General features: G+C 45.5%; 1 long non-coding RNA gene across 1 annotated transcript; it reads right to left on the bottom strand.

The window, feature by feature from the left end:
• Window positions 1–2,800: 2,800 nt before the first annotated feature.
• LOC124021760 lies at window positions 2,801–4,628 on the bottom strand. The gene is made up of 3 exons (XR_006836310.1): window positions 4,433–4,628; window positions 3,413–3,588; window positions 2,801–3,044 (listed from the first exon to the last, which is right to left on the bottom strand). It is a non-coding gene; the product is annotated as an uncharacterized LOC124021760 (long non-coding RNA).
• Between the last annotated feature and the right edge of the window lie 10,526 nt (window positions 4,629–15,154).

Below are 15,154 nucleotides of genomic sequence, written 5' to 3' on the forward strand. Positions count from 1 at the left end.
TAACGGATGTGAAACGGCTAGCTTAGTTAGCGGTGCGCGCTAAATAGCGTTTCAATTGGTGACATCACTTGCTCTTAGACCTTGAAGTAGTGGTTCCCCTTGCTCTGCAAGAGCTGCGGCTTTTGTGGAGCGATGGGTAACGATGCTTCGTGGGTGACTGTTGTTGATGTGTTCAGAGGGTCCCTGGTTCGCGCCCAGGTATGGGCGAGGGGACGGTCTAGAGTTATACTGTTACATATAGCTCTCCTGTTGCATCAGTATTGTTCCATCAACTGTCATAAACTCTATGCCAACATAACAGAAATTATCATGCTCTTCATGGCCGACCTGGAAAACAGCTTTGAGGTTTGGAATCACAGTTGTAGCAAATGTCTGTGAGCCACCCCAGATAAAGTCATCAACATGACAGGCAAGTACTCCAGTCACATTGTAGTCTTGATCAAGCCAATAGAAGACTGCAGGATCCACTTGTGATATTTTTCCACCTGTATTCAGCATTGTTACCTTGACTTTGTTGTACCAGTAGAGTGATGCATCTGCCAGTCCATACACACACTTTTTTAGTTTCCACAGTGTTCCTTCGCTTTTAGCTTCGGGCGGAGGTCGGATGTGAATGTCCCTTGACAGCTCTGTTCCCTGCAAAAATGCAGATTTGATGTCTATGGAATTAAGTTTCCATTTTTTCTGGCAGATCACTGACATCAGCAATCTGAGTGACTCTGCGGTGCATGTTGGTGAGTCTTTTGGGAGTTCTTTAGCAGCCAGCTCCTCAAAACCTCTAGCCACTAGACATGCTTTAGGCACTATTCCAGTTAAGGATTATTTACGGGTACACACCCACCTTGTTGAGACACATTTTTGACCTTCCTCAAACACTCCATTTTTTCTCCAATTACTGACCTTATCTGGTTTAGCGGAGTCAAATGACACGTCCTTTGTTTCAAGTACATCATCATTTTGAATGTCATTCTGTTTTCCTCGATTTTCCACTGGTTCAATCATGAGATTATCTACAAGTGACAGGTCAGCTGACCCTGCTATACCAGAAAGTGTAGCTGGTTCAGAGTACTGCAAGTTGTACCAGTTCTGGTGTTTTCCTTTGGCTTTTCCTGCTCGTCCAATGATGGTTGCTGTATGTGGAATACCACTTTCTCTGTCCATGTATTTAACAGTTTGTCCAGTTTTCAGATTGGAACAACCATGTTCTCGTAACACATGTGGCTGTTGAATGTTTTCCTCATTTGAACGCTCAACAGTATAATCTGTGGCATGGTTGGAGGTCTCTGCTTCATTTCCTGTGTCCGTTTCAGTGGCCATATCATTGGATGCGACATCTGGTAGGTTTGTGTCTGTTACTGTGTCCTTTTTGTCATTTTCATTAGGAGACTGATTCTCAGCAACAGCCCCTCTTTCTTGTTGATCATTTACTTTCCGCAATCTTGAGTGATGCACCCTGACAATGATGCCTCCGTGTCTCATAAATATCACCACACCATCTTGGCCAATGACTACTCCCGGTCCTTTCCACTCTTGACAGTCAACTCATTTGTAGTACACTCTGTTTCCAGTCTCGTACTTCTCATCGGTGGGTCGAAGCTGTTTCCGCAGAGCCCTGCGAATTCTTTCTGAGCACTCTGCTTCAGTGAATGCTTTTTTCGCTGTATGTAGTGCTGAAAGGTGCTGTCCCATCAATGCACTCACACTGGTCCCTTCTAGTGCTGGTGGCTGGTCAACCAGTACTGAGGGAAGATTAGGGTTCTGCCCGAACACTAGTTGATATGGGCTGTAACCATGAACATTGTGCATTGAGTTTTTTGCCATAAAAGCCCAATCTAGGGCTGTGTTCCAGTCACATCCATTGTCTTGCTTCACTTTCAGCATGATCTCTGTGAGTGTTTGATTGTGTCTCTCCAGAAGTCCATTGCTCCATGGACTGTATGCAGCAGTTGTCTTTACTTCCATGTTGAAGTTCTCTGCCATTTCTCTTATTTCATTATTATTGAATTCTCCTCCATTGTCATTGTACAATTTCTGGGGCGGGCCATGCACACATATCCAGGAATGAATGAAGTGCTTGACGATTTCACTGGGTTTCTTTGTATTCACAATGCTTCCAGGACTGAAGCGTGTGAAGTGGTCAATTATGTGAAGGTACCACACACTTGGTCCGAACTCATGTAGATCTACAGCCACTGTTTCATTGTACTTGGAAGCCAGTGGCAAACCAACAGCTGGTCTGGGCTTAGGTTTGCTGTATTGTTGACATGTCTCACAACTGTTAACTATCTGCTGTAGAATGGAAATACTCTCATCATCATTATTCCCTGCTTTCCTGAGTAACTTCTGAAGTCTGTCAACTGTAGCATGTCCAAACTGTTTGTGAAGCTTTAACACTTAATAGTAAGGGGATATCTGTAGGGACCACCTCTGTTTCAATGTGACACTTAGTCTGACCAATTTTTGCTGGAATCTTAACTCTTAAGCAAATTTTCAACCCTCACACACTGCATCCGGGAGAACCATGTCGTACTTGCGCATCCTATTGTACCTCTGTTCGAAATCAATGATGTAGTCCGTCATTGCAACCAAAATATTTCTCGTAACACTGTCAAAGCTTGTGGCACATTGAAGTTATTAGCCATCTTCTGCTACCAATGTTAACTCGAAATGACACATCGACAAAGTTCCAGTTTAACAAAGTTTACTATCGTATGAACACCTTCAAAGGTCACCATTACACAAGGCAAGGTCCATCAACTACCAGACTTCCTGCGCATGTGCACTCTTGAATGAGTGTTAGCCCCTTAATAACATAAATATTGGGATACTTAAAAACATGAACTTAACACCATGGACCGATATAATGAATTTCGTCCCGAACCTGCCTGCAAGGCCCACTCTGTGCAGGTAGGTGTCGGAATCCTCGGGCATGTCGTAGTTGAAGACGATGTTGACGGGCTCAATGTTCCATCCCTCGGCCAAACTGGTTGGTGGCCACCAGGATCCGCCTTCGGAAGTCCTTGAACTGCTGGTACCGGGAAAGCCTGGGGGAGGAAGGGGGGCACTCATAGATATAGAATAAGTAGAACAGGCATTATACATCCTGCTTCACTCCTGTGGGTACACTGAAACTGTGACCCACAAACATGTTGTCTGAGAGAAAGTTCTTTTTTTTGTATTTTTTGTTGTTGAATTTTTACCCCTTTTTCTCCCCAATTTCGTGGTATCCAATTGTTGTAGTAGCTACTATCTTGTCTCATCGCTACAACTCCCGTACGGGCTCGGGAGAGACGAAAGTTGAAAGTCATGCGTCCTCCGATACACAACCCAACCAGCCGTACTGCTTCTTAACACAGCGCACATCCAACCCAGAAGCCAGCCGCACCAATGTGCTGGAGGAAACACTGTGTACCTGGCAATTCAGTTGCTGCTTCCACAATGTCATTATTCAACCATTCACCTGCCCGTCCACAGGCTCAATCTGCTGCAGGGTGGCCAGTACAAGCACAGCCGTCTTGCCCATACCAGACTTGGCCTGGCACAGGATGTCCATGCCCAGGATGGCCTGTGGGATGCACTCATGTTGGACTGAAAGACAGAAACGTTACTAGGGAAGTTAGTTAAGAACAAATTCTTATTTACAATGACGGCCTACCAAGAGGCCCCCTGCGGGGATTGGGGCCTGGGATTTAACATAAAAAAGATATATAGGACAAAACACACAACACTACATAAAGAGAGACCTAAGACAACATAGCAAGGCATCAACACATGACAACACAGCATGGTAGCAGCACAAAACATTGTACAAACATTGGGCACAGACAACAGCACAAAGGGCAAGAAGGTAGACAACACATCACACTGACAGTTGTGGCTCCTTTGTAAGAGTGTCCATGATTGAGTTTTTGAATGAAGAGATTGAGATAAAACTATACAGTTTGGGTGTTTGTTGCAGCTCATTCCTGTCACTAGGGGCAGAAAACTGAAGAGAGGAGCGACCCAGGGATGCGTGCGCTTTGGGGACCTTTAACAGTGACTGGCAGAACAGGTGTTGTATGTGGAGAATGAGGGCTGCAGTAGATATCTCAGATAGGGGAGGGGGAGTGAGGCCTAAGAGGGTTTTATAAATAAGCATCAACCAGTGGGTCTTGCGACAGGTATACAGAGATGACCAGTTTAAGTATGATGTGATGCTTGAAGGGGCATACATGTATAACTCATAGTCGGAGTCCCAAATGGCACCCTATATATTGTGGATTACTGTCGACCAGGGCCCAGTCACACACAGCACTAGTTTTGAACAAAGCCCTATGGGCCCAGCTCAATAGTAGTACACTATGTCAGGAATAGGGTGCCATTTGACATACACACAATGGACAAAGTCAAAAACAGTCCTTGGTTGAAGGTGGGAAGTGCCTGTGAGGCTCACCTTCAGAGGGATGTTCAAAGCCACAGTCAACAATGGCGCGGAGCAGCTCTGGTTTGAGCAGGAAGTCTCGGAAGCCGGAGCTGTGGATGGAGACTAAGAGCCCTTTACCTCCTCCTTGCCTGCAGATGTGGCGGTCTCTGGGGCAACCTGAGGCTCCTCATCCTCTTCATAGTCCAACAGCTCGTTGTCAATGTCGTTCTCTGCCATTCTAGAGGGGTACTTGCGTTAGTTGAAGCTAGGAAAGACTGGAGACTAGTTTGGGGGTGGGCGCTGTATCAACAATACAGTAAATTCATAAGGTTAATTTAAATGCCAATTCAATAATCTATGTACAATTCATCCCCATCTAACCTTAGTTATATTACAAGAGGATTCCAATTCTTGTAATTTCACTTTCTGAATTGAATCCTTGTGAAACATCACAGTCTAGCACAGGGTTTTCCATATTCGGTCCTTGGAACTCGAAGGGGTGCACGTTTCCCCCCCAACATTACACAGCTGACTCAATCAAAGCTTGATGCTTATTCAGCTGTGTCGTGCTACAGCACAAACCAAAACGTACACCCCCTGATGCCCTTAGGACCGAGTTTGGGAAACACTCGTCTAATGTTTATTCCTACATAGCATTACCTAGCTGCTAATAATGCTAGTAGCAGGCCGCACGCACAGCGCCAAAGCTGGACAGTACGCAAAATGGGAAGCGAATACATTTGGCACATCATCATTACAATTTACCTAGCTAAAAACAAGGATTGGACCAGCGACCACCGTGCAACTGTTAGAGTTGCGTAAGTTTCGAATCTGGTATCAGGATAAATATAACAATGAGTCACCGATTGTATACTATGTATTTTTTATTAGCTAAGTAATAAATGGCAAATGCAACTTTCGTATATACGGGCTCGCTATAATACCACGCAGGGCAGAACAGAGAACTAACAGGATGTACGTAAACAGTTGTTCTTATACTGTGATGGACATAGTTCCAACCCGCCTGTTGGCCTATCACAGTAGAGGCTGGGCGTGGTTTAAACTTGCTCAGCCTATCGCAGACGCTCAGGCGGGTCCCCGCCTCTTGGCGCTCTTGGCGCTTCTTGGAGTCCTCCCTCTGTCGATGTATAGATTCTTACTGTTCTGGTATGGCAGCCTAGTTATAACAGTTGCTCAGTTCCTGCTATTGTGTTGTTCAGTATTTTTCCATCTCAGTTAAACCTCGTGATGACCACCCCTCCATATGCCTGCTTAACCACAACTTTGTAAGATACAGCAAGTCACACCATGTGCTTAATATTGTTACATACAAACACAAGGACAAAGCATCTGCTAGGCTGTTATCTACAGTTTTGCAACATGCAAGTCACACCATGTTATTCAGTTCTTGTCACACACACAAACAGGCAAGTAGCAAGCAGTTGTTTAATCTCATAATGGATGCTCCAGTGCACAAATGCACAACCAACATCAGATAATATGTAATCATATGGTAATGGCTATAATGTGAAACACAGAATCCCACACAACTCTGTTTACAGTAGTTAGCCAGTTGCCCGATTCAGTCAAGTTGAACAAGGAATCATGCCTCACTCTCCGCACAAACAATGGCAGCCGCCTCCTCATTCAAACTGTGTGACAGCAAAGTGCTATAAAGGGATATAGGTTCCAAATGCAAGGTGAATATTCAGAAATAACGTTGGCTCAAATTAATAACGAGCAAGACATTTCTAGGGTCTAACTTGACCTAAAATGTAATTCTCGGAACCAACCTGCGACACACTGCTAGCAGCAGTTAACTGCTAACTGACACGACTGTGCTAGTACTAGCGTTAGCTTGACGCAATGCTAAATGTGTTAGTTAGCTAGCCAGATTGCACAAGGTTTTCGCAAAGATTTTAACAAAAATATACTCGAACATGGCTGCTATTTGTGAGCATTATGGAAAGAAAAATATGTTTTTTATTTACAATTGATGCAGATATTGAAAATTACTCAATACTGCACATTTTTTATGCAATTCAAATCGGCTTCGAGTATCACTGCTCCCTAGGTTCACAGGGACAGTAAGCACTGTGCTCGTGTATTCGTGGCCACTATTGGTCCATTTTAAAGGCAATCTCACCAAACCGGCCTGAAAACAAACCGTCTAATTTAATGCCGATCTTGATTTTCAATATCTGCATCAAATGCCGATCGGGATTTCGCCAGCTGCCCTAACCTAAATTGTAGGCATAATTTCTTGTTTGACAACACTGGTATGAAAAAAGTACACTGATAGCCTTATTCAGCAATAATGTAAACATTTATGATTTCTGTAAATTATAGCTACGTATGACTAGGTTTCCTCATCCAGAAAAAAAATCTGAATTTAGATTAAATTTCAATCGATTAGATTAGTAGTCGGTCGGAGATGTAATTGTAGGGTACAGTGAAATTCTTAAGATCTGAACTCCAACAGTGCAGGTCAAAAAGATAAGTGAATGAAACAATAATAAGAATATGTGTAACCGGTGCTATACTGCCCCGCTGTAACTGCGTTGTGTGTGGTTGATTGAGACTATAGACGTGGACTTTGGAGACCAGGTAGTTTTAATCAAGCAGAACTCACTCTCTGCATCCTGCATCTGCATCCAAAAGGAAATCAAACATTTGTAGAGCACATATGTTCTGAGAATCGTCGCGTCTTTCTCTCTCAGTGCATCAAAATGATTTTCGAATACAAACATTAATAGTGTCATGTTTTGTCTTTGATTATCATGTCTTGTCTCTGTGCTTCCCTTCTATTCGTTTCCCTCTGCTGGTCTTATTAGGTTCTTTCCCTCTTTCTATCCCTCTCTCTCCCCCTCCCTCTCTCGCTCTCTCTCTCTATCGTTCCGTTCCTGCTCCCAGCTGTTCCTCATTTTCCTAACTACCTCATTTACTCTTTTCACACCTGTCCCCTATTTTGCCCTCTGATTAGAGTCCCTATTTCTCCTCTGTTTTCCGCTTCTGTCCTTGTCGGATCCTTGTTTGATGTTCGCTGTTCTGTGTCCTTGTTCCGCCCTGTCGTGTTTTACCTTCTTCAGATGCTGCGTGTGAGCAGGTGTCAATGTCAACGGCCGGTGCCTTCCCAAAGCGACCTGCAGTCTGTGGTCGCGTCTCCAGTCATTCCTCTCTACTGACGAGTGGATTTCAGTTTTCCTGTTTTTGCTTTTACCTAGATAATATCCAGGATTATCGCTTTTGTTTAAGACTGGAATAAAGACTCTGTTTCCGTTAAGTCGCTTTTGGGTCCTCATTCACCTGCATAACAGAAGGATCCGACCAAGAATGGACTCCAGCGACTACGGATTCTCGCAACACTGCCGTCGAGATCCAGGGAGCTATGCTCGGCAGACACGAGCAGGAATTGTCTGCTGCTCGCCATGCCGTTGAGACCCTGGCCGCTCAGGTTTCCGACCTCTCAGGACAGTTTCAGAGTCTTTGTCTCGTGCCACCAGCTACTTCCTGGTCTTCCGAGTCTCCGGAACCTAGGGTTAATAACCCACCATGTTACTCTGGGCAGCCCACTGAGTGCCGCTCCTTTCTCACCCAGTGTGATATTGTGTTCTCTCTCCAACCCAACACATACTCAAGAGCATCGCTTACGTCATTTCACTCCTTACTGGTCGGGCTCGGGAGTGGGGCACAGCTATCTGGGAGGCAAGGGCTGAGTGTTCTAACAATTATCTGAACTTTAAAGAGGAGATGATACGGGTTTTTGATCGTTCAGTTTTTGAAGGAGGCTTCCAGGGCCCTGGCTTCCCTATGTCAAGGTGATCGATCCATAACGGATTACTCTATAGAGTTTCGCACTCTTGCTGCCTCCAGTGACTGGAACGAGCCGGCGTTGCTCGCTCTCCACGCTGAGGATAAAGATGAGATTCTCTCCCGGGAGGTTCCTTCCAGCGTGGACTCTTTGATTGCACTCGCCATCCGCATAGAACGACGGGTAGATCTTCGTCACCGAGCTCGTGGAAGAGAGCTCGCGTTAACGGTGTTCCCCCTCTCCGCATCTCAACCATCTCCTCCCTCCGGCTCAGAGACTGAGCCCATGCAGCTGGGAGGTATTCGCATCTCGACTAAGGAGAGGGAACGGAGGATCACCAACCGCCTTTGCCTCTATTGCGGTTCTGCTGGACATTTTGTCATTTCATGTCCAGTAAAAGCCAGAGCTCATCAGTAAGCGGAGGGCTACTGGTGAGCGCTACTACTCAGGTCTCTCCATCAAGATCCTGTACTACCTTGTCGGTCCATCTACGCTGGACCGGTTCGGCTGCTTCCTGCAGTGCCTTTGTTATGCAGGTGAATGAGGACCCAAAAGCGACTTGGCGAAAACAGAGTCTTTAATCCAGTTTAAGGAAATAGCAATACTCCTAGACAAATCGGAGCGGTAAATAAAGCATAAAAACAATTTCACTCGTAATCACGAGAACTGACTGGAGACTCGATAATAAACTGCAGGTTGCCTCGGGAAGGCACTTGACCGTAGCAGACTCAGACACCTGCTCACCACGCAGCATCTGAGGGAAACACGACACGACAGGGCGATACAAGGACACAGCACGGTGAACAATATACAAGGATCCGACAGGGCAGAAACTAAGGGGAGAAATAGGGACTCTAATCAGGGGAAAAGATAGGGAACAGGTGTGGGAAGACTAAATGATTGATTAGGGGAATAGGAACAGCTGGGAGCAGGAACGGAACGATAGAGAGAAGAGAGAGAGGAAGGGAGAGAGAAAAAGGGGAACGAACCTAAAAAGACCAGCAGGGGGAAAACGAACAGAAGGAAAAGCAAAATGACAAGACAATATAAGACAAAACATGACAGCCTTGATAGACTCTGGGGCTGAGGGTTGTTTTATGGACGAAGCATGGGCTCGGAAACATGACATTCCTCTCAGACAGTTAGGGAAGCCCACGCCCATGTTCGCCTTAGATGGTAGTCTTCTCCCCAGTATCAGATGTGAGACACTACCTTTAACCCTCACAGTATCTGGTAACCACAGTGAGACCATTTCCTTATCGCCCGGGTAATAAGAACACCAAGCCTGATGCCTTATCCCGTCTCTTTAGTTCTTCTGTGGCTTCTACCGACCCCGAGGGGATTCTCCCTGAAGGGCGTGTTGTCGGGTTGACTGTCTTGGGAATTGAGAGACAGGTAAAGCAAGCACTCACTCACACTGCGTCGCCGCGCGCTTGTCCTAGTAACCTTCTTTTCGTTCCTGTCTCTACTCGTCTGGCTGTTCTTCAGTGGGCTCACTCTGCCAAGTTAGCTGGCTTGCTTCTATTCGCCAGCGGTTTTGGTGGCCTACTCAGGAGCGTGACACGCGCCGTTTCGTGGCTGCTTGTTCGGACTGCGCGCAGACTAAGTCAGGTAACTCTCCTCCTGCCGGTCATCTCAGACCGCTTCCCATTCCTTCTCGACCATGGTCTCACATCGCCTTAGACTTTATTACCGGTCTGCCTTCGTCTGCGGGGAAGACTGTGATTCTTACGGTTGTCGATAGGTTCTCTAAGGCGGCACATTTCATTCCCCTCGCTAAGCTTCCTTCCGCTAAGGAGACGGCACAAATCATCATTGAGAATGTGTTCAGAATTCATGGCCTCCCGTTAGACGCCGTTTCAGACAGAGGCCCGCAATTCACGTCACAGTTTTGGAGGGAGTTCTGTCGTTTGATTGGTGCTTCCGTCAGTCTCTCTTCCGGTTTTCATCCCCAGTCTAACGGTCAAGCAGAAAGGGCCAATCAGACGATTGGTCGCATATTACGCAGCCTTTCTTTTCGAAACCCTGCGTCTTGGGCAGAACAGCTCCCCTGGGCAGAATACGCTCACAACTCGCTTCCTTCGTCTGCTACCGGGCTATCTCCGTTTCAGAGTAGTCTTGGGTACCAGCCTCCTCTGTTCTCGTCCCAGCTCGCCGAGTCCAGCGTTCCCTCCGCTCAGGCTTTTGTCCAACGTTGTGAGCGCACCTGGAGGAGGGTCAGGTCTGCACTTTGCCGTTACAGGGCGCAGACTGTGAGAGCCGCCAATAAACGTAGGATTAAGAGTCCTAGGTATTGTCGCGGTCAGAGAGTGTGGCTTTCCACTCGTAACCTTCCCCTTACGACAGCTTCTCGCAAGTTGACTCCGCGGTTCATTGGTCCGTTCCGTGTCTCTCAGGTCGTCAATCCTGTCGCTGTGCGACTGCTTCTTCCGCGACATCTTCATCGCGTCCACCCTGTCTTCCATGTCTCCTGTGTTAAGCCTTTTCTTCGCGCCCCGTTCGTCTTCCCCCCGTCCTTGTCGAGGGCGCACCTATTTACAAGGTACGGAAGATCATGGACATGCGTTCTCGGGGACGTGGTCACCAGTACTTAGTGGATTGGGAGGGTTACGGTCCTGAGGAGAGGAGTTGGGTTCCATCTCGGGACGTGCTGGACCGTTCGTTGATTGATGATTTCCTCCGTTGCCGCCAGGGTTCCTCCTCGAGTGCGCCAGGAGGCGCTCGGTGAGTGGGGGGGTACTGTCATGTTTTGTCTTTGATTATCATGTCTTGTCTCTGTGCTTCCCTTCTATTCGTTTCCCTCTGCTGGTCTTATTAGGTTCTTTCCCTCTCTCTCCCCCTCCCTCTCTCCCTCTCTATCGTTCCGTTCCTGCTCCCAGCTGTTCCTCATTTTCCTAACTACCTCATTTACTCTTTTCACACCTGTCCCCTATTTTGCCCTCTGATTAGAGTCCCTATTTCTCCCTGTTTTCCGCTTCTGTCCTTGTCGGATCCTTGTTTGATGTTCGCTGTTCTGTGTCCTTGTTCCGCCCTGTCGTGTTTTACCTTCTTCAGATGCTGCGTGTGAGCAGGTGTCAATGTCAGCTACAGCCGGTGCCTTCCCGAAGCGACCTGCAGTCTGTGGTCGCGTCTCCAGTCATTCCTCTCTACTGACGAGTGGATTTCAGTTTTCCTGTTTTTGCTTTTACCTAGATAATATCCAGGATTATCGCTTTGGTTAAGACTGGAATAAAGACTCTGTTTCCGTTAAGTCGCTTTTGGGTCCTCATACACCTGCATAACAAATAGTCTCTCCTTATTATACACAACATATTTTACAAAGATAAAACCACATACCTGCATCCAAAATGAAATAAAACATTTGTAGAGCACATATGTTCTGCGAATCGTGGCCACTTTCTACAGCAGATACACAATAGGAGGGACTGGGATCATTCGAGGAGCTAGCCATCGTTCACACATACAATAAATAGCCTGCTAATACCTTAGCTATTAACCACATGTTTAATTCAGAATGTTGATATCCTAAAAAGTACAATTACAAGTGCATCTTAACAATACCATCTACTTATGAGTAACCTCTAAATACACATCATTATTCATGAACAAAACACTGTGTGTATGACTTGGTACTGAAAATAATCCAACTTTTCTGAAGACAATAAAAAGCGTGACTACCTCTCTCAGGATACAAAATGATTTGAGCACGCAGGGCAAAACGTAAGAACACACTCCACTTCAGCCAGGATGCAGGCATGCATAATAACAAATCAACACGACATACTAATATATGAACCTGGTGAAATTCACATAGTACTTTAACAACTGTTACATATGCATACTATATACATATTTATTTACAACATTTACAAACCAACAGCCTGCATTCATCCAGTTTGTATAAATTATGATTGATGTGTGTGTGACATGAAGCTATATTGGGCAATTTGGGCAAAGGCGTAACAATGACTTTTTATTATTATTTATTAATTCACGGGCAATATGCGTGCATGCCCTGATCATATCAGCTTACTACATCTGTCTTCCCTCACCAAACCCATCAATGATTTGATTTATTTGACTAAAATATATCAGTTATGGCCAACAGAGGGCAACATTTATCCATATAATACGATAAAACCTCACTGAACCTAAATTAATTGGGTTACATTGTAAACATTTTTCAGATATCGTATGTGATCAGAAACAGTGCATTAATTTCCCGGAGTGGTCGCTCTGTGCTTTTGTAGTTGACGTCATAATGTACGATGAGATATAGAAGCCTATGACGTAAACGAACTCAAGAAAATGTTCAGTGCGCTACTTTTGTCTCAGTTGAGTAGATGCTTTGCAAAGGACAGTCATCTTCATGTTCAAATAAATCACTTTGAGTGGACAAAGAAAACATTCTGTGTGAGTACAGCATAACTGGCCAAGATGTTGTAAAAAAAATGTTTGAAATGTATTTTAAAATGTATTTGTTTATTTAAAAAAATGTCAGGTCCAATCTGAAGGGTGCCTGAAAGCACAATGGATAGAAATCATAAACCGTTGAGAAAAATTATTCTAAAAGTAAGTCTCATAAGTGATAAAAAAATGTTTGTTCATTCTGGGGCTATCCCTCTTGATATGTAATGAGGCTATCTTCTTGGTAGTATAACCTATATGCTGTAAAAACAGATTGATATGATTTATAGTTGGAAAAGTGGGCATAATTAATTCAGGGCTAAGGTTAAATGTATTTCCTTATGTTCATATACCCCAGGCTGGGACCCTCCAAGCTAGTGCTGGAGAGCAGGTCCTCCAGACAGACATCACTGACCATGATGGACTAAGGCTGCCAGCCCTGGTAGACTGCCCCATTGACAGCCCCCTAAAGGTAAGAAAACGTCTTATAGTTCTGTTGCAAAACGTCTGGTTGTAATGGAGACCAGTTGGTTGCAATCTAGTAATATGACGTGTTGAAAACCAGTTTACAACGCGATAATAAAGCCATTAAGACACATGGACCAGCTATTAAACTCAGCAAAAAAAGAAACGTCCCTTTTTCAGGACCATGTATTTTAAAGATCATTCGTAAAAATCCAAATATCTTCACAGATCTTCATTGTGAAGGGTTTTAACACTGTTTCCCATGCTTGTTCAATGAACCGTAAACAATTTATGAACATGCACCTGTGGAACGGTCGTTAAGAAACTAACAGCTTACAGACGGTAGGCAATTAAGGTCACAGTTGTGAAATCTTAGGACACTAAGAGGCCTTTCTACTGACTCTGAAAAACACCAAAAGAAAGATGCCCAGGGTCCCTGCTCATCTGCATGAACGTGCCTAAGGCATGCATCACACCTGCAGGACAAGTACAGGATGGCAACAACAACTGCCCGAGTTACACCAGGAACGCACAATCCCTCCATCAGTGCTCAGACTGTCCGCAATAGGCTGAGTGAGACTGGACTGAGGGCTTGTAGGCCTGTTGTAAGGCAGCTCCTCACCAGACATCACCGGGCACAACGTCACCTATAGGCACAAACCCAACCGTCGCTGGACCAGACAGGACTGGCAAAAAGTGCTCTTTACTGACAAGTCACGGTTTTGTCTCACTAGGGGTTATGGTCGGATTTGCGTTTATCGTCGAAAGGAATGAGCATTACACCGAGGCCTGTACTCTGGAGCGGGATCGATTTGGAGGTGGAGGGTCCGTCAAGGTCTGGGGCGGTGTGTCACAGCATCATCGGACTGAGTTTGTAGTCATTGCAGGCAATCTCAACGCTGTGCGTTAAAGGGAAGACTGCCTCCTCCCTCATGTGGTACCCTTCCTCCAGGCTCATCGTGACATGACCCTCCAGCATGACAATGCCACCAGCCATACTGCTCGTTCTGTGCGTGATTTCCTGCAAGACAGGAATGTCAGTGTTCTGCCATGGCCAGCGAACAGCGCAGATTTCAATCCCATTGAGTATGTCTGGGACCTGTTGGATCGGATTGTGAGGGCGAGGGCCATTCCCCCCAGAAATGTGCAGGAACTTGCAGGTGCCTTGGTGGAAGTGGGGTAACATTTTCTTATTTCATTTTTTAAGAGTGGGTTAACATCTCACAGCAAGAACTGCCAAATTTAGTGCAGCCCATGAGGAGGAGATGCACTGCAGTACTTAATGCAGCTGGTGGCCACACCAGTTACTGACTGTTACTTTTGATTTTGACCCCTCCTTTGTTCAGGGACACATTATTCCATTTCTGTTAGTCACATGTCTGTGGAACTTGTTCAGTTTATGTCTCAGTTGATGAATCTTGTTATGTTCATACAAATATTTACACATTAAGTTTGCTGAAAATAAACGCAGTTGACAGTGAGAGGACGTTTCTTTTTTTGCTGAGTTTAGTTAGAACTAATAGTTTTGGAATTCAGATTTGAATTCTGATTGTAATTCTAAGGTTATGGTTTATAGCTGGAAAAGTGAGCATAATAATGGAGGCCTTAAGTTCTATGTATTTCCTTATGTTCCTATACCCCAGGCTGGGACCCTCCAAGCTAGTGCTAGAGAGCAAGTGCTCCAGACAGATGTCCATTCGGCTGGCCATGATGGACTAAGCCTGCCAGCCCTGGTAGACTGCCTCCAGGATAGCCCTCGAAAGGCAGATGTCCATTCCGCTGGCCATGATGGACTAAGCCTGCCAGCCCTGGTAGACTGCCTCCAGGATAGCCCTCGAAAGGCAGATGTCCATTCCGCTGGCCATGATGGACTAAGCCTGCCAGCCCTGGTAGACTGCCTCCAGGATAGCCCACAAAAGGTAAGAAACATTTTTTAGTTTTTTTGCAAAACGTCTGGTTGTCACGGAGGCCAGTTGGTTGCAATCTAGTAATACGACGGGTTGAAAACCAGTTTACAACGCGATAATAACGCCATTAAGACACATGGATCACCTACTAGTTAGAACTAA

The sequence above is a fragment of the Oncorhynchus gorbuscha genome, unplaced genomic scaffold (genome assembly GCF_021184085.1).
Source record: "Oncorhynchus gorbuscha isolate QuinsamMale2020 ecotype Even-year unplaced genomic scaffold, OgorEven_v1.0 Un_scaffold_1205, whole genome shotgun sequence".
NCBI lineage: Eukaryota > Metazoa > Chordata > Actinopteri > Salmoniformes > Salmonidae > Oncorhynchus > Oncorhynchus gorbuscha.